The following is a 20,239-nucleotide window of genomic DNA, read 5'->3' on the forward strand; positions in this document are numbered from 1 at the left end:
GGTGACTCTAGATCCTGTCAAGTTATCACTATCAACTTTCATGGGATGAAAACATTTAATAATAGAGACTTGATGACAGTTTGAAAGTTGCGTTCAGATCACATGTGTTTGGTTCAGCTTCTAGGTCTTTAGTTTTCCTCTTTTATCTCCTAGTAACCAGTGTCAAAGATGCATTTTGTACATTGTCTTCCTTGACTAGTTTAAGTTGGTTCACACTTTAAACATAGCCATTTTGTATTTATCTTCTATAATTCTAATATATTAACCGACTTTAAGTTTCTTACTTTTGAGTTATTGAATGTAGTTTTTGTACTATTGTAATGTGAGGTCTGACCTATGAATCATTGAATATGACCACACAAAGAGTCACTGCTTCCAGTCATTGCAGGCTGTCAATCTAGATGTGAAATGCTCTTCTCTTCATAACTTATTCCTGAACTCAAATGGTCTTTCCAAATCAGATTTTTTATTATTTTTAAGAAAAACAGCATAAAATTCCCAAGTCTCCAATGTCAGCTTCTAAAGTAACTAGAAAACCTGCCAAATATGACCTTCTTAAACAACATATCTCTCTTTTTTTCCAGAGGAAAACTGTAAAGATCAAGTCACAGCTGCACGTAGTACCTAATTAAACAAGTGTAAGAAAGCTGAGAAAGGTCAGGCTGTCAAAAATCATTGCTGTATCTTTACTGAATTGTATTTAAAGGCTCATTGCAGCAAAGAAAATAACTCAATAATGTGTGTGAGACTGGAATAGTAAATGAATTCAAGGGGCAGACTTCTGCCTGGCATATAACTGAACATTTCAAGAAAAAGAAAATCTAGGAAACAAACTAAGGAAGACCATATGTGGTGAGTGAGACAAACAGCTAATATTAATATGGAGAAGAGTTCAACATGCCAGTATCAAGTAGAAGCAAGACAAAATTCCAAATGGCAGATATTGCTTTGATTTTTTTAATTAAGGAAGAAATGGTATAGAGTTCCATAAAACATGCTATAAAAAAGTCATCCGTAATTATGGTCAAAATTAAGTAATAAAGGGGAAATTAGTTACTTTATCTCATGGAAACACTATTTGGTGGGGGGAAATATTGGTACTTATCTGTATGTACTCAGGTCCCTAGAGTGCACATGATTGTCTGAAGGGCCTCCTGTTTCTGTTTCACTTCTTTCTGCCATCTGAACTGAATGGAAAGACATGTCTAAAGAATAAACCCACAAGAAAGAAAGAATGAATTCATTGCTCCAAATTAATACCTTCTGCCTTGAGAAGGAGAGAAGATGAACTATTTTCTCCCTAAAGTTTAACTTTAGTTTTGAAGTATTGTAGAAATGAGCCTACTGGGAAATGCTGAGGGGTGCTAGTCAGCATCCGAGTACAAGTTTCAGTGCAGTAAACTTAAAGTTTGTTTTTCAACCTTTTCCTCTATCTCTGGGGATATGGTATAATCTGAAAGAAAGGTCCTATGACTACTGGGAATAAACTGGCTGTAATTTTTTAATTGAGCTGGAGTATACATTTTAGATGTTCTTTAAGAGGAGAGATTTATGTAAGGATGAAACTATACCAAACAATAGTTTCTGAAACAAAAAGATAAGTGTGTGTGTGTGTGTGTGTGTGTGTGTGTGTATGTATGTGTATGTGTGTGTGCGTGTGTGTGCACACATGCGTGTGTTATACTATTTCTTCATCCAATCTATCACCAGTCCTTAGGTCTTCCTTCCGCCATGGCATCATTTAAATATTTGTAAACCAAACTATAATAAAGTTTATAACCTGCAAGAACAAAACATTACATTTTTATTACTCTGACAGGTGAAAAATTTGCCTCTTCACTCAACCTTGAGGGTGATTTGGATGCCATCGTGCCATGAACAACTGACAAAGCATTTGAAGTGTGCCACTGCAAGCTTAATTGCGATTTGTGGTAATTTCTGCTCAAATTCCTCCCTGACACAGTTGATTTATTTTGCAAATCAGTGCATCTAGAGGCTGTACTGTGTCGCATTATGGGCCTTTGATATAGAACCTTTGTTTTATAACAGGGAAAATAATTAGCTTTTGGACAAGCCTGAGTTGCGATGTCGGGTGCTATCTGTGGTGCTGAAAGAAATTATTAGCGCTGAGCTAATGAAGGCACTCAGCCAGGCTCTGCCACCTTACTAATTTGTCTCTTTGGGATTTTTACAAAATTAAAAATGAGATAAGCACAAAATGGAATGAATTTTATAAAGAAAACATTAAATTTGTTGAAAGAATCTGTTGAGAACCTGTTAAAGCTGAATTTAAGCGAAATTGTCGTTTACCAGTTTGCCACTCGAATACTGGTTTCTGTATGGTTGAGATGAAATTGTTTAAGCATATTTTAATTAACATCTGTATCTGAGATTTCAAAGCTTTGTTTGAAATTATCAGCAAGTTGCAGTGTCAGCAAGCACTGCGTGTTAAATAAGGATCTAATTTCAGTCCACCGGCTTTGAGACTGCAAAGTCAATTTGCATTAAAGGCAAATTTATATGATAAGTAAAATTAAACTAGAGATAGCTCATTTTGAAATGCAATGCTTCCCCCTGACTTACCTATGCTTCCATTTGCTATCTTCAGAAAATGCTGAAATTTAGTCTGGTGGTTGAGTATCTGCTCCTTCTTTTGAGTTGGAATACCGCGTACTTGTCTGCATTATAATCAATAGCATGTTGAACCTGATGCTTGTTTAGCGGTACTTAGACTCAGTCCTAAACTAAACCAGCACCAGTTGGTTACGTTATGTTTTTATTAGGTTATAAACTAGCACTGAGGTATACAACAGTAATCACAAAGCTGTGATGCTGAGAAAAAATAATCACCTTAAATAGACCTTCATGAATAACAAGTGAGGTTCCATTTCACTTCATTTCTGTTCATTTTAAAACCAGCATTAGCTTTTCTGGCACATAATTTTTCATTGTTTGCTGAACACAGCTCTATTAGAATGATTCACTGTCTTTAATATTAGTGATTATAGTACATTTCAATTACACAGTGTGTTATATAGTTTGTTGTATTACTTTCCACATCCCTGCTATTTGACTCTGCTGGAAAAGATTAAATGCAGCAAGATGGTGAGAATTTGGGTTTTGAGGGTAGGAAAGAACCCTTGTAAAGACTGACAAGTTAATGTGGAGAAAAGTTCATATATAAAAGTAAATGTCATAAGTTTACAAGATAGATGATATTATGTCATGTATTCATGTCACTTAATAAAATGCATATACATGCATAATTTTAGTGGTGACATAACATGCATACAATAAAATCATCCACTTTAAAGATAAATTTTCAGGTTTAAAAAGTGTGTGTGCGCATTTTTTTCAGGTTCAGACTGGGTCAAAAGAAGGCATAAAATAACTCTGAAATGATAGGAGTTTGTGAGCCCTGCAAGGTAGGTGCTGGGCACTGAACTTGGATCTTTTATAAGAGCCATATATGCTCATAACCACTGAGCCATTTCACCAGTCTCCTCAAAATTTCATATCAAATATCTACTTTGAAGAACTTGATAAAAATATATGTTCCGAGGACCACCCTAGAAAATAATAAATTCTATTTCTTTCCCTCCTTAATGTAAATCTTGGATATACTTTTGAAATTCTATAATGTTACATAAAAAGAAAATAGAGATGTAGACCTTAATGTTTCACACATTTGTAAGTAAAATTCAGGTTGTTATAGTAATTTGTCTCCTAGGTCAGATATCTTCATGTAAATTCCATTTTTGATAATTCATTCATTCATTCATTCATTCATGAGTGACATAACAAATTTCAAAATTATGCTAATTTTGACATTGTAGCTATGAATATTTGAGTTCTTTGTATATGGATATATGTTTCTATCTGTTTTGATAGCTAGGATTTGAAATAGTGACTAATATGCTAAGAATGTGATTAACTATATGAGAAATTAAAAATATTAAACACCAATTTTTATCTTATAAATTTATACATTTCTAGCTATTATGACACATTATAACCAAATTCTATGTAACTGGACTCTTTAATCATAGCTGTTCTTGCAGCAAGATTGTTTGCTTTATTATAATTTCAAAATTAGTTTTTATAATAGCTATTAATACTCACTGTTATTTCTTTTAAATTTTGTATGTTTGGGACTGGAGAGATGGTTCAGAAGTTAGGAGCACACCTGCATATTTCCTTTATTGAAGACTATAGTTTGGTTCCTAGCCCTTATTTCAGGAGGCTGAAGACTGCCTATAGACCCAGCTCTCTGGACACATACACACATATACAAATACATGAAAAAATTAAAAATTAAAAGGTTGTTTATATAATGTTCCCACCTGTGTGGTTGGTTATTTGTACTACTGAGTTGTAGAAGTAGTTTTAACATTTTCCGCTGGCAAAACAGTTCATTCCAATATTTTTCACAATTTCATGTTTTTTGAGAATTCATGTAAACTCTTAAAGTTTCAAATGAACTCTAACATTTAATATGTTATCAATGACTTTGTGTGTGTGTGTATGTGTTTGCTAAGAAAACATTATGTGTTTTAAAGTTTTAAATGCTTCTTTCTCTTTAATTTCTTCATGTTTTCATATTTGTTTTTAGAGGTGAAATCTCACCACAATTTATAAAAACTCATGTATAGTTTTAGGCTGCTGAGAGATTGAGAGCTTTTTTAAAAATTATTATTAAAAAACATTGACTTTTATCAAACCATTTTTTGGACCATTTACAAAGTTTCTCTGCACTATTAATATGGCAAATTGTGTTCATTCATTTGCAAATGCCAAAGAACTCTCAGGTTCCTCAGTGAAACTTGTTTTATAAAATTGCCTCATTTTCCTTGTACTTTACTAATATGGATTTGACATACAGTCAAATGCTTTCGCCTCTCTGTTTTGGGTATATATTTAGTTTACATTTCTTTCTTTTTTTTTATTAATTTATTCTTGTTACATCTCAATGTTTATCCTAGTTTACATTTCTTGCGATGTGTTGGTGTGGTATTTTTTTTTCAATTATTTATTTTCTCAAAAACAGCATTTCATGTAGCCTGAGATGTCCCTGCCGTTCGTCTGAGGATGAGCTGGAACTACTCATGTTCTGGACACAGCCCAAGGCTTTATTTTTGCTTAGGAAAAGAACTCTACCACCTAAGCCACATATCCCGCCTGTCTACCCCCATCTTGAGGAAATCAAGATGTCAAAAGTTATGGAAATGGTACTTTCTTGTTTACCTAGATAATTTTCTTAGCAATAGCATTATCAGCACTAACAATTTGAAAGTCCGTCTATGAATGCATAGGCAAGAAGCCTTGACATTCATGTTTTTTTCTGGGAAACATTTAAATCAAGCATTAATTATATATTATACATTCGATTCAGGTTTTCTCCTTTTGCTTAGGGTCAAGTTTATCATTTTGTACCTCTAAATTATTTATCTATTTCATATAAGTATGCAAATTTTTGGCTGAAAATTATAATATTTTGTTTTTCATTTAATGTGTTTGAAACCTATGCTTTTTTTATTCCCAACTCATTTAAATGTCATTATTTTTCTTATCTTATTTACCTTTTAAAGAAGCAATTTATGTTTCATATTTGGTCTTTTTTTTTAAGAGATTTAAGAATTTTCTCTTTTCATTAATTCCAACTTTGTTCTTTTGGGGTTTGTTTTGTTTTGTTATTTTCACTAGTTTGTTATACTTGCTTTATGAATATCTCCTTAACGTTTATATATGAAGTTTTATAGAGCTCCTGTAATGACTTGGTAGGTAAAAGCCTCTACCCCAGACCTGGTGACCTTACTTCTGTCCCTGGAACACACTTTGGAAGGAGAGAAGCAACAACACAGAGTTTCCACTGACCTCCACATACTTGCTGTGGTATGTGAATCATTGTCACACACACATATACACAAATTAATGCTATATTTTAAAAATTATTTAAGAGCATGAAAGGATGGTATACGTATGTAAAAAATGTAAGCTTTAAAGTGATAAAGTCTTAATGAAAGTCTTTTGAACTTTGAATACATATCTTTGGAGTGAATTACAGAACAAAACTGTCTCAACCTCTATTTCCTTGCCAATGTTGGAAACACCCAGTACAAGATAATTTATCTCATGCAGATATTCCTAGAGGTCCAAACCAATAGGAATGCACCATCTTCGATTTGAATATCCAGAACCAAGAGCATTTTTTTCTTCATGCATTCCATTATAGTGATAACTGATTGACTAATGAAGTTGCTTAAGCAATTAATTTTAAATACCTTTTTACTATCACAAATGTTTAAAGACATGATATATATTCTAAATATTTTATAGCTGTTAATTCACAACATTTTATGTTCTTATGTTTTTACTTTCATTTCATTTTAAAGATGTTTAAAAATCACTTGTGTGTATGTAGTATGTAATTTTCCTTTAATGTTATCTATTTAGGATGTGAAAATAGTTTTGCTATTGGTTTCCTATTAATTTCTGTAACCACCACTGTATACATTATATAAAAAACAACTTAAAGATATATTGAGAGCCATTTACAAGTATGCTTTTTTTAATAAAAAAAGAAAATATAATTTAATAAGAAAAATTAAAGAAAAAGAAAGCAAATGACATTTTCATGACAGCAGCATATCCAGACTTAGAGCCAGGCAGAACAAGAAGCAAACACTTGGGCCTGGAGTATCCTTTTTTCTTTCTCTCTCTCTCTCTCTCTCTTTTTTTTTTTTTTTTTACTTATGTAATCTCTTTTTTTTATTAATTTATTCATATTACATCTCGATTGTTAGCCCTTCCCCCGTTTCCTCCCATTCTTCCCTCCCTCCCATTTCTCCCCTTCTCCCCTCCCCTATGTCTGTGACTGAGGGAGACCTCCTCCCCCTATATATGCTCTCAGAATATCAAGTCTCTTCTTGGTAACTTGCTATCCTTCCTCTGAGTGCCACCAGGTCTCCCCATCCAGAGGACATGGTCAGAAAAGGGCCACCAGAGTTCGTGTGAGAGTCAGATCTCACTCTCCACTCAACGGTGGAGAGTGTCATGTTCGTCGGCTAGGTCTTGGTAGGGGTTCGAAGCTTACTGCCTATATTCTCCTTGGCTGGTGCCTTAGTTTGAGGAGGACCCCAGGATCCAGATCTACCTGTCATAAAGTTCTTCTTGTAGGTTTCCAGGACCCTGTGGGTCATACTATTTCCTCTTTCTTCCGTGCTACTCTTGCCTAAAGTCTCAATCGGATATGCTCTCCTCTGACCCACTTTCTTGGTAAGTAAAGATTTTCATGGTACATATCCCGTGGACTAGTGTTTTGATATAAGTGAGTATATACTGTTTGTCTCTTTTTGCTTCTGGGTGAACTCACTCATTATGATAATTTCTAGATCAATCCATTTGTCCACAAATTTCGGGAATTCCTCGTTTTTAATAGCTGAGTAGTATTCCATCATGTAAATGTACCACAGTTTCTTAGTCCATTCTTCTACTGAGGGACACTTAGGCTGTTTCCATGTTCTGGTTATTATGTATAGAGCAGCTATGAACACGGTTGAGCATATGTCCCTGTAGACTGTGTAAAGAAAGAAATATGAATTCTGAAAATATCGAGTATTGGTAATTATCAAGTGGATCAATGTTTTATAGAATTATTTAATTATTATAAATTTTAAATCATTACAACTGTCATCACTTTCTCGGAAATTAATAATTAAATCTGAACCAGTGACTAAAGATTTGTTCATCTATTTATTTCTTTACTTTATATTTATATATTAATCTTAGGCTAGTTGATGTGTTGTCTTGCAGAAAACCATAAGGTAAGGTAAGCATATTCTGAAAAAGCCCTATTCTGATATTACTCTTACTCCATATTCTTAACATTTAATTGCTTGAGATATTCTGCAACATAATTTTACTTTTAAATTAACTATAGCTTTGTTGTTTAATGTGTTTTTGTACAATGCATTTAGACAAGTCCTGTGCCTAGTAACAACTGCTTTTCAAATTACTACTTTGTTTTCTCATTAATGTGGTTTCTGGGGATGGAACATGGGTCACGAATCTTGCAAAGCAAGTAAGTACCCTTACCTGCTGAGCCATCTTCTTATCCCAATTCAGTATTTTTAAGTCTCTGGTTCACTAACCACATTTTAAGTTCTTTTTAAACTAGAATTCTGCTATTAGGTTTATTTCTCTCCTTATATAATCAGTCCTTACTCTCAGTAATAATCACTGAAACAAAAATATTTTTAAAAGAAAAATGTTTCTAATATTCATGTTAGCAATTGATTTCTAGCATCCATGTGAATTTTTTTGTGTGTATGAATGTGTGAGTACATGTGTGAGTACATGTGTGTGTGCATGTGTGAGTACATGTGTGGCTATCCTGTTTTAGGTTCATGTGGTTCTTGTATTATAGCTATCTTATCAAAGACAAAATACTTAAGTTCTTGTTGGATTAAGTAGCTCTCATTCTTAATGAGTAGCCTTTTTGATGTCTTGGTAGAAAACATTGGTAATTCAGTCATGTATATTCACTCTGACTAGTCAGAATGCCTATTTTCTAATACTAAATTACTTCTGAATCTTGTCAGTTCTCTTATCTCTGTGACTTAACTACTGATGTACATATAATATTTTATCTTCTGCAGTTAATATTTCTGTTAATATTTCTCTATAAGCATATATGATACATTCCCATGTTTCTCTATTTTACCTGTTACCTTTTCCCTAAATTCTAGTCAATTTGCCCTTGCATGTCACTCTTTCTTCTTATGACAGTGAGTCTGTCATAATTTTCTTTCAACCTACTTCTTTACAGCAAACTTTAGAATTGTTCTTCCCTAAAAAAAACTAGAACAATTTTAGGAACCATTTTGATCATATATCATCTGTGTTTACAGTGTTAGGAAATATCTCAGAATTACTATTTCTTACTACATCTCATAACACTCTGTAGTTTTTTTGTTTTTTGTTTTTGGCAAGACTAGCACTTTAGGACTAGTTATTTTGTCAAGATCTAAAGTGACCTCATCAGTTTTTAATGTAACAGAACAGTATATTATTCAATCTTCTATACACTCAGAAGACAGATATGACCATTCTCCCATGATTCTAATGCTTGAATTTCTATTCTTCAAAGAATGATTGTGCTGGTTAGCTTTTTGTCAACTTGACACAAGATATAGTCATAGGGCAAGAGGGAACCTCTATTGAGAGAACACCTCCATCGAATAGCCAGCTCTATTCCCACAACTGTGAGTGCATTTTTTAAATTAAAGACTGATGTGTAAGGGCCCAGTCATCTGTGAGCAGTGTCGCATCTGTGGCCATGAATTGATTAAGAAAGAAAACTAAGGAAGCCACAGGGAACAAGCCAGGAAGTAGTACTTCTTCACCTCCTCTGTTTCATTTCAGTGCCTCCCTTGATCTCCTGCCCTGACTTTCCTCAGTGATGTACTATGACCTATGCCATGCAGGTTACACAAGCATCCTTTTTTACCTGTAAAGTGTTTTATCTTACTTTTAATTCATGATATTTTTCACAGTAATAGAAAGCAAACCTGGACAATGGACAATAGAGATTAGTTTTAATGGTTTAGGTAATGATTGATTTTGCATAAACTGACTATACCTGATTTAATGAAGACTTAACTCTTGAGAAGTTAGGTGCTGAGGAAAAATGTAGAGCAGAAGCTATTTCTTGTGTTTTTTTCATTCTTAGAAATAATTAACTTTAATTAGATCAAGACATGTCACTGTACATATAATTAAAATTTGAATTGATTTACATAAATCTAATGCTGCCTAAATTATCTTAAAGGCAGGAAAATTATGAGGTAGATATATGAGGCTAAGAGAGCTCATAAGTAATAAAATTTGGCTCTTTTTTCCTTTCTTATCTATTATTCTTCAGTGATCTTTATATTTTTATTTAGTCTAAGAAATGAACTTATGTGACATTATAACTATTTTGTTTGATTTGTTAAAAAGAAATTTTAGTAGATTGGAAACCAGTTTGGGTCTTTAAGCTGGTTGAATACACATATAGTTAAGTGATCTGAACTCAGAAAGTTCTAAGACCTTACATCAACTGCATTTGAATACAGTCCTCAGAACATATGGTGCTTGCTTTTCAGATTCTGTCATGAAAAGGCTTGGTGATTGTAAATACTCCCTCATAGAATGTATTGGCATGGAGAGAGTTATTTTCCCTCACCTGAGACTCCAGCCACTATTCGAAACCATATATATACAATTCTGTTCTAACTGTACATGTCTGCAGGGGACTATGAGGTTGTTATATTATACCACATTTGGAATGGGCTTCCATTTATGTGGCCATGGTAATGTTATTCATTTTAAAGGACGTATTACCAGATTGGAAGCTTTACGGGTCACCTATGCTCTCACCCTTTACCTATGCTCTGTAAGTAAGACCTATGACCACATTGATTCCTCAAAGTGATATTTGTTTGTTGTTTGGATCCTATGAGGAGACAGTAGTTCCTTTTACCTATCCAGAAAAAGATTTCTCGGAGGACCAATCTTATCCTAACTAATTATTGTAAGATCCTTGACATTACATTTTACCAGAATAATTGTGTCTTCAGCTTTATATTCAATTCAATTTCTTTCTCTTTTAGAAATATGATAATCATCAATAACTCATATTCCACCAAGAATGCACAGCTATCATGGTATTTTCTGGAAACATGAAACTGTGACTGCACAAAGGAGGTTTCAGTGTAGATCCAGTTCTAATCTTCTGAGTCCTATGTCCTATATATGTGATACAGCAATAGTGACTTTCCTTCAATATCTGAGAGGCAACCAAGACAGCAACAGTACCCTATAATGCTTTTAGAGTTAGTAGGAATATCATGACAAACAGCTCCAGTGGAGATGTCTCATGCTTGGGACTAGGATTTTTGTATAATTTTATATACTTTATGGATTTTGTGGCTTTATTGTCTGCCAAATTGCATAACTTCAGGCTTCCAAGGCAAAGGATCAAATAATAGTTCTGTCCAGGTCTGATGCCAATGAACTGTACAAAGACAAGCATGACAAGAATTCTTAAAGGTGTCATAGAGTCATTCATATGTTGGTGGTAACCAACAACTGTATAACTGGAGTCAAAGCACACTATAGGAAAGAAATCATTCTTGGTACTGGAAATATGGCCATCTTCCCAGGAATAGTGAGGTTATAGATCTTACAGGAGAATCTATTGCCATGACTTTACTATATTAGAAAGAAACCTGACTGCATTTCATTTTACAGCTAATCCTTATGCACACCAATGACTATCAATCACTCTTACCCCATACAAAGGAAACATCTCTTTGCTTAAAAGGGATACCATTGTTCAAAACTATAGCATGTCAGAATGTAAAAATCAGTGAATTATACAGTCATATACAGCACAACTCTTATACCTGGATCTCAGGGAACATCACAGAAGAAAGAGCAGAAAGAGTATAAGAGCCAGAGATAGAGAAAATTGTGTCTCATAGAAACAACAAGAATTATTTTTTCAACATTGTGACTGCCTAAATAGGACCTTAGCAATAAAAATACCACTGGATATGCTAACATGGATGCACAAAATCTCTTGTGGTCTTACCCAGAAGAAGCAGCTAATGAGTTCTGGTAGAAGGAAAATTAACCTCTTTGAGGGATGAGTCTCAAAGTTGGTTATCTAGTACAAAAGATTCAGTTATGACATTGTATAATAACAAATCATGCTGGATGGACTTGTGAGGTTTTGTGTGTGTGTGTGTGTGTGTGTACACACACAGCATGACATACATACATGTATACATACATACATACACACACACACACACATATCTTGGCAGGTTTCAGGCCAATGCAAGACTCTGTTTCAAAACAAAAAGGTGAATAGAATCATAGGAATTTCATCTAAGGATATCCTTTGACTTCAGATAAACAGACATACACAAGAACAGGCATCTGTATACATGTGTAACTCTTAAACAAACATGCACACACGCATGCATATACACACACCAATACACCCTCACACACAAGCCTGACTATTCTTTCTCTGTTTATGTCTTACTCCTTTGAGCTTTCAAACATACACTCACATGCATGTACATATAAATAAAATCAAGTTTATATACATTATGGGTATTTCCATCTTTTTTGAACAAAGGTTGACAATTTACTATCTTTTAAAAATATTATAATTATACTAACATTTGATGATCCCAACATTAAAGATAAGTTTATCTGGTGGGAAAATGTTTAATACTTTTATATTTTTTAAATTATAGTGTGTGTGTGTGTGTGTGTGTGTGTGTGTGTGTGTGTGTGTGTGTGTGTTTTCAGTACACATTCCGTGAATCTGGGAATAGACTCTAACAAGGTGATGATGCAAATGCACAGTGGCCATTGCCTGGGAATAAAGATTTTAAAAATATATTAATTTAGTCAATTTACAGCCTGATACCAGGCCCCTTTCTTCTCTTTTCCCAGTCTCATACTCATACCCACCTCCTCCCATGCCCCCAAGGGGCGTCAACCCAGTCTGGCATCTCAAGTTATAGCAGAACTAAGTGCATCCTCTCCCATGTGGGCCTGACAAGACAGCCAGGCTATGGGAAAGGGATCCAAAGGCAGGCAACACAATCAGAGACAGCTCCTTCTCCCATTGTTAGGGTACTCACATATTGACGAGCTTCACATATACTATATATGTGTAGGGGGTCTAGATCCAGCATATGCATGCTATTTGGTTGGTGGTTTACTCTCTGTGAACCCCCATGGACCGAGGTTATTTGATCTGTAGGTCTTCTTGTGGTGTCCTTGATATGTCTGGCTCCCTCATGTTTCCTCCCACTCTTCCACAGAACTCGCTGAGCTCAGCTTACACTTTGGTTGTGGGTCTCTCGATATGTTTCCATGAGCTGCTGCATGAAGCCTCTTAGAAGACAGTCATACTAAGCTCTTTTCTGCAAGCAAACAGAGTATCGCTAATGGTGACAGGAGTTGGCTCTCTCCCATGGGGTGGGTCACAAGTTGACCCAGTCTTGGTTTGCCATTTCCTCAATATCTGCTCCAACTTTACCCGTATACTTCTTGTAGGAAACAAAAATTGAATTGAATGTTTTATTCATGGGTTGGTGTCTCACAGGAATACAGGAGGGGGCAACTTCAGGGTCCTTAATCACTGCTGCTAGTAGTCTAAAGTAAAATCATCCCCATAGACTCCCATGAACCTCATGTGTCCCAGAGTTATTCTCCACCACCGATTTCCATTTTCTCTCCTGGTCATCTGTGCCCTCATACATTCCTCTTCTCCTGATGCCCATTTCTGTTACCCTCCCCATGCTATTTCCCACCCAGTTGTCTCTCACCATTTACTTTGGATGTCTATTTATTTCCGGTTTTGAGTGAGATTCAAGCATCTTCCCTTCAGCCCTCCTAGGCTTCTTTGATTCTGTGGCTTTTACCATGGTTTTCTTGTACTTTGTGGCTACTATCCACTTACATCTGAGTACAAATCATGGATGTCTTTCTGCGTATGGGTTACTTCACTAAGGATAGTATTTTTTAATTCCATCCATTTTTACACAATTTTCATGATGTCTTTATTTTTAATAGCTCAGTAGTATTCCATTGGGCAAGGTACCATACTATCTTTATCTAATCTTCCATTGAGGGATATCAACATTGTTTCTATTTTCTGGCTAGTACAAACAAAACTGCTATGACCCTAGTTGAGCAAGTGCCCTTGTAGTATGGAGAAGCATCATTTGATTATAAGGCTCAGGAGTGGTATAGCTGGTTCTTGAAGTAGAACTCATACCAATTTTCTGAGAAACTGCCAGATTGATTTCCAAAGTGGTTGTACAAGTTTTCACTCCCACCAGCAATGAAGGAATGTTCCCCCTGCTCTACATCCTTGTCAACATGTGCTGTCACTTGAGGTTTTGATCTTAGCCATTCTGAGTATGGACTCTCAGAGCAGTTTAAATATGCATTTCCCTGATGCTTAAGGATGTTGAACTTCTCAGCCATAAGAGATTTCTCTGTTGAGAATTGTGTATTTAGATATACACCTCATTTTTAATTGGATTGTTTGGTTTGTGGGTGTCTATTTCCTTGAGTTCTTTATATATTTTGGATATTAGCACTCTGATAAATTTAGGGTTAGTGAAGGTCTTTTTCAATTTTCTAGGCTGCCATTTCATCCTATTGATAATGTCTTTTGCCTTGCAGAAGCCTTTCAGTTTTATGAAGTCCTATTAATAAATTGTTGATCTTAATGCCTCAGCTGTTGGTGTGCTGTTCAGAAAGTTATCTTTTGTACCAGTGAGTCAAGGCTTTTCCACACTTTCTCTTCTATTAGACTTAGAGAATCTGGCTTTATGTTGGGGTCTATGATTAACTCAGACTTCAATTTTGTGCAGGGATATCTATATCTATATCTATATCTAATATATATATATATATATATATATATATATATATATATATATATATATATCTTCATTCTTCTACATGCAGACATCTAGTTAGACCAGAGTCACTTTTTGGGGATGCTTTCTTTTTTTCATTATAGGGTTTAACTTCTTTACCATAAATCAAGTGCCCATGGATGTGTTCTTATTTCTGAGTCTTCAATTAGATTACGTTAATCTACTTCTCTATTCTTCTACCAACATCATGTAGGTTTTCCTAATATGCTTTGTAATACTGCATGAAATCTGGGGTGGTGGTACCTCCAGAATTTCTTCTTCTTCTTCTTCTTTTTTTTGTACTTGGTTGTTTTAGCTAATACATTTTTAAAAATTTTTTTCTGTATGAAGTTGAAAATTTCTCTTTCCAGATCTATAAATATGTGTTAGTATTTTAGTGGGAATTGTATTGAATCTTTATATTGCTTTTTATAGGATGGCTATTTTTACTACATTAATCCTAATGATCCATGAATATGGCAGATCTTTTCATCTTCTATTACCTTCTTCAAGTTCTTTCTTCTGTGTCTTGAAGTTTTTGTCATACCAGTCTTTCACTTGCTTGGTTAGAGTTACATCAAGATATTTTATACTATGTGTGACTATAGAGGATTGGATTGTTTAACCTAATTTCTTAGCTTATTTACACACACACACATACACACATTATCATATCATGTGCAAATAACAATACTTTGATTTCTTCTTATCCAACTTGTATCCACTTGATCTATTTTAGGTTTTTGTTGTTGTTGTTGTTGTTGTTGTTGTTATTGTTGTTCTAGCTAGAACTTCAAGTATTATGTTGAATAGACAAGGAGAGAATGAGTAGTCTTGTCTTTCCCCTGAATCTAGTGGAATCACTTTAAAATTCTCTCCATTTCAGTTGATTTTGGTTATTTGATTTCTGCCATTATTGTGTTTAAGTATGCACTTTGTATCCCAGATTTCTTCAATATTTTTAACAAGAAGGGATATTGGATTTTGCCCAAGGCTTTTCCAGCATCTAATGAGACGGTTATGTGTGTTTTTTCTTTTAGTTTGTTTACATGAAGGATTACATTTATGGATTTTTTTTTATATTGAACTATCCCTACATCTCTTTTATAAAGCTTACTTAATCATGTTTGATGATATCTTGGATTTGGTTTGTATTTTTGCATCTATTGTCATAAGGGACATTGGTATGAAATTCTTTTTCCTTGTTGAATCTCTATGTGGATTAGGTATCAGTGTCTCTTGTCTGACAGAATGAGTTCAGCAATGTTCTGTCTTTTATTTTGTGGATTAGATTGAGGAGTATAGATGTTACTCTTCTTTGAAAATTTGGTAGAGTTCTGCATTAAAACAATCTGAATCTGGCCCTGAGCTTTTTTTCTATTTTTTTTTTTTTTTTTTTTTTTTTTTTTTTTTGGGCTGGGAGATTTTTGAAGCCTCTATTTTTTCAGGGGTTAAAGGGTTATTTAATTTGTTTACCTGATCTTGATTTAACTTTGATAAGTGTATCTATCAGGGAAATCATCCATTTCATTTCATTTAGATTTAAAATTTTGTGGAGTACCAGCTTTTGTAGTGAGACTCAAAGTTTCCTTAGAATTCCTCAGGATCTATTTTTATGCTCCCCCCCCCCTTATTCTTTTGATAATTGGTATACTATCTCTCTGCCTATTAATTTTGGCTAAAAGTTTGTCTATATGGTTGATTTTCTCAAAGAACCTACTCTTTGTTTTGTTAATTCTTTGTATTATTCTCTTTGTTTCTATTTTGTTGACCTGATTATTGCGTGTTGTCTACTCCTCTTGGGTGTTTGCTTCTTTTTCTTCTAGAGGTTCCAGGTGTGCTATTAAGTCACTAGGGGGTGTTCTTTCCAAATCTTTCTGAAGTATTTAGTGCTATGAATATTTGTCTTTTAGCATTGCTTTCATCGTTTCTCGTAGGTTTGGGTATGATGTGACCTCATTTTCATTGAATTCCAGAAATATTTTAATATTTTTATTTATTTTTTTCTCTGACCCAGTGATCATTGAGTAGAGAGTTGTTAAGTTTCCATGAGTTTGTAGGCTTTTTGTTCTTTCTGTTGTTTTGAAAGCACAGCTGTAATCCATGGTGGTATGATAAGATATAAGCATTATTTCAGTTTTCATTTATATGTTGAGATTTGTTTTGTGGCTGATTATATTATCAGTTTTTGAGACATTTTTGTGAGGTACTGAGAATAACTTTTGTGCTCAGTGAACTGTTCTGTAGATGTCCATTAACTACATTTGGTTCATAATGTCAGTAAGATTCATTATTTCTCTGTTTAGTTTCTGTCTCAATGACCTATCTAGTGGTGACAGTAGATTGTTGTCTTTCCTACTATTAATATGTGAGGTTTGAAATGTGATTTAATCTTCAGTAATGTTTCTTATATGAATGTGGGTGTCCTTGCCTTTGGGAAATAGATTAGCAGAATTAATATGTCACCTGTGTGGATTTTCCCTTTGATGAGTATGAAGTGTCTTTTTTTATTAATGTTGGTTGAAAATCTATTTTATTATATATCAGAATGGTTATTCCAGTTTGTTATCCTTTCCTTTATGTTGGAAAACTTTTCCAGTCCTTTACTCTGAGGTAATGTCTATCTTTGTTGATGTGGTTTGTTTGTTTCAAGCAGAATAATGATGGATCTTGTTTTTTTATCCATTATGTTACCCTTTGTTTTTTATTATGGAATTGAGTCCATTGATTTTAAGAAATATTAATGAGCAATGATTGTTAATTCCTGTTAATTTGATGGTGGAGGAGTCTGTATATGTGCATCCCTTATTTTGTTTTTCCTGGTATGGAATTATCTATTTCCTGTGCTTTCTTGGATATAGTTAATCACTTTGACTTGTATTTTTCCTCCTAGTATTTTCTGCAGTTCTGTCTTTGTGTATAGATACTGTTTAAATTAGTTTTTGCCCTGGAATCTCTCATTTTCTCCATCTATAATGTTTGCGAGTTTTGCTCAATATAGTAGTCTTTGCTGACATCTGTGGTCTCTTTAGAGTTTCAAGCCATCTTTCCATGCCCTTCTAGCTTTTAGAGATTCTGTTTGGGAAATTGGATGTAATTCTGGTAGATCTGCCTTTGTAAGTTACCTGACTTTTTCCTCTTGTAACTTTTAATATTCTTTCTTTGTTCTGTGATTTAGTGTTTTGATTATTATATTGTGGGAGAATTTACTTTTCTGTTCCAATATAATTGGTATTCTGTATGCTTCTTGTATATTTATAGGCATCACTTTCTTTAGGTTGGGGAATTTTTCTTCTATGATTTTGTTGAAAATATTTTCTGGTTCATGGAGCTGGGACTTGTCACCTTCCTTGATTCCTATTATTCTTAGCTTAGGTCTCTTTAGAGTACCCAATATTTTCTTGATGTTTTGTGTCAGGTAGTTTTATATTTAGCATTTTTCTTTGATGTTGTGGACCATCTCAGTAGGGTATATGACCTTGGGTGTTGGGAGTCTTTGATGTGTTCATGGGCAGAAGGTATGCGAGTGACAAACATAGACAAAACTTAGGATTGAGTCTGCATTTGAGTGCATTTTGGAGAAAAGCAAGCCAGATTTATATACACATTTTAAAATGGAGTTTTTTTCATTATTTTTCCATACAATTCCAAAATATAGGCTGCAGTGTAATTATGTTGTCATCAATCTTGAACAATCATTCTTAAATCATTAGATTGGTATCAATGCATATGCCCTCTTTATCAAAGGTCAATATTCTTTCATTATGTCAAACATCTGTGAGTCAAGACAGTTTGATTTCTTAGTTCATCCACCACTATCTGGAGTTTTACTCTAACACATTATTTGTAAGTCATCATATGAACCATTCATTGGTGACTAATTCTTAGCCATGTTTTTATTAACAAATGGAACATAACTTAGTGGTAAACTTGACTGAATGACCTTTGGCTTCAGTTTCAAGTCAAGGCTTGCCTAGCAACACAGTTACATCTGAAATGATCTTTGATAAGAAAAGAGAAACAAAGGCAGAAAGAGAGAAGAGTCAGAATGTTTGCAAAACAATGAGCACTGTAATCAGTTACTCCTGGAAGAAACATCAGACAAGTTTCTAGGAGGATCTCCCAATGAGTAGGGGCTGTAGCCTCAGATTCTGTAGTAACATTTGTCACACAGACTCTACTGGAGAGGTTGTGACACTTTGACGGATATATCTATTCCTTCTATTGTATTTTATGCTCCTTAGATTCTTTCTTCCATTACTTATAATCTGTTGGTGTTGCTTATTTCTGTTGTTGTTCTTCTATAAGCTTTCCATCTCCAGAACTCCCTCTCTGTGTTTTCTTTATGGTTTCTACTTCCATTATATTGGCTTGAACAGTTTTATTCATTTTTCTCACCTGTTTAATTGTAGTTTTCTATATTTCTTTAAGAAATTTATTTATTTCCTCTTTAAAGGCCTCTATCATCACTATAAGTTAGAATTTAAGTTCATTTTTCTTGTGCTTTGGCTGTGTTAGGAGATCTAAGGCTTGTTGTGCCCTGAAGGTGCCATATTGTCCTTGATCTTGTTGATTGTGTTCTTGCACTATCCTTTCACCCTCTGATTGTTTCTGGATGTTCCTAGTGGAGCAGGTGTCTAGAACCTGGGCCTAACCTGGGTGTTTCTGGTGTAGCGTGCATCCAGTTGGTAGCCTTGTTCTGGAGATTCCTGGTGCAGAAGACCAGAATGTTCCTGAAGTATCAGGATGGGTGAACTTGGGTGGAATAATGGTCAGACAATGGAAGTCAGAGGTCAGTGCCAGGTCAGGACAGCTTAATGTGTCCCAGGACACCCAGGAGGTACAGTACACAGATTTAATTTACTATAAATACTATTTTCAAGTGTGATAAGCATTTATCAAAAATTTTAAAGTAACAAATTTAAGAATTTTTTATATCAGGGCATTTTCAAAACATTATCTTGGAAGTATCAGACACATAGGCTACAAACGTTATCTAATATTATTCTTAGACTCTGGCCTGGTGGCTCTAAGAGGTCTGTTTTCATATTTCAAAAAAGATTTTACCTTGTATACACAAGGAAATCAAGCACAGTGGTTGGAAATAAATGACTATTAAAAAAGCTGACATTAGCCCAAGATAATTGGGCTCTAGGAATAAAATATTCTAACTCTCCAAAATCACAGAGGTCAATCTGCCTTGTAAATGATTAACACATATATGATTCTTTTTCTGATTATTTTCATTCACAAAGGAAAGATAGAACAAATAGATACAAAAAGACCATGCTGACATGGATATTTTTTCTTTTAGAGTTACTACAGTTAGTCTAAGGGTGAAAGGAGGATGTTAAACAGTTTTAGGTAACAAGGAAATGGCTTATTATTTTGTAGGCAAATTGAGTTAGGAGAGAATTTTTTTATGAGTTGACTGGTAAAAAGCACATCTGACTAGTTGCCCCTCCATAGCAGTCTATTTAAAAATAAGTACTTAATTTCCTGAATCTGATACTGCAAACTAAGCCTAAAAACTTTATAATCAAATATAAAATAAGTCTGGAGGAACTTTAAACACTTGAAAAAACTAAGATGTCAAAAATATGATATATCAAGATGGAAAGAAAAGTCAATATCAAGTAAGGTAAAAGGCAAAATGTAATGTAGAAGGTAGTACACATGCTTTGTCAAGATGTTCTAAGGTCCTTTCTCCAGCTTCTGCCCTGGCTTTGTTAAATATAACT

This window comes from Acomys russatus, chromosome 2 (assembly GCF_903995435.1).
Source record: "Acomys russatus chromosome 2, mAcoRus1.1, whole genome shotgun sequence".
NCBI lineage: Eukaryota > Metazoa > Chordata > Mammalia > Rodentia > Muridae > Acomys > Acomys russatus.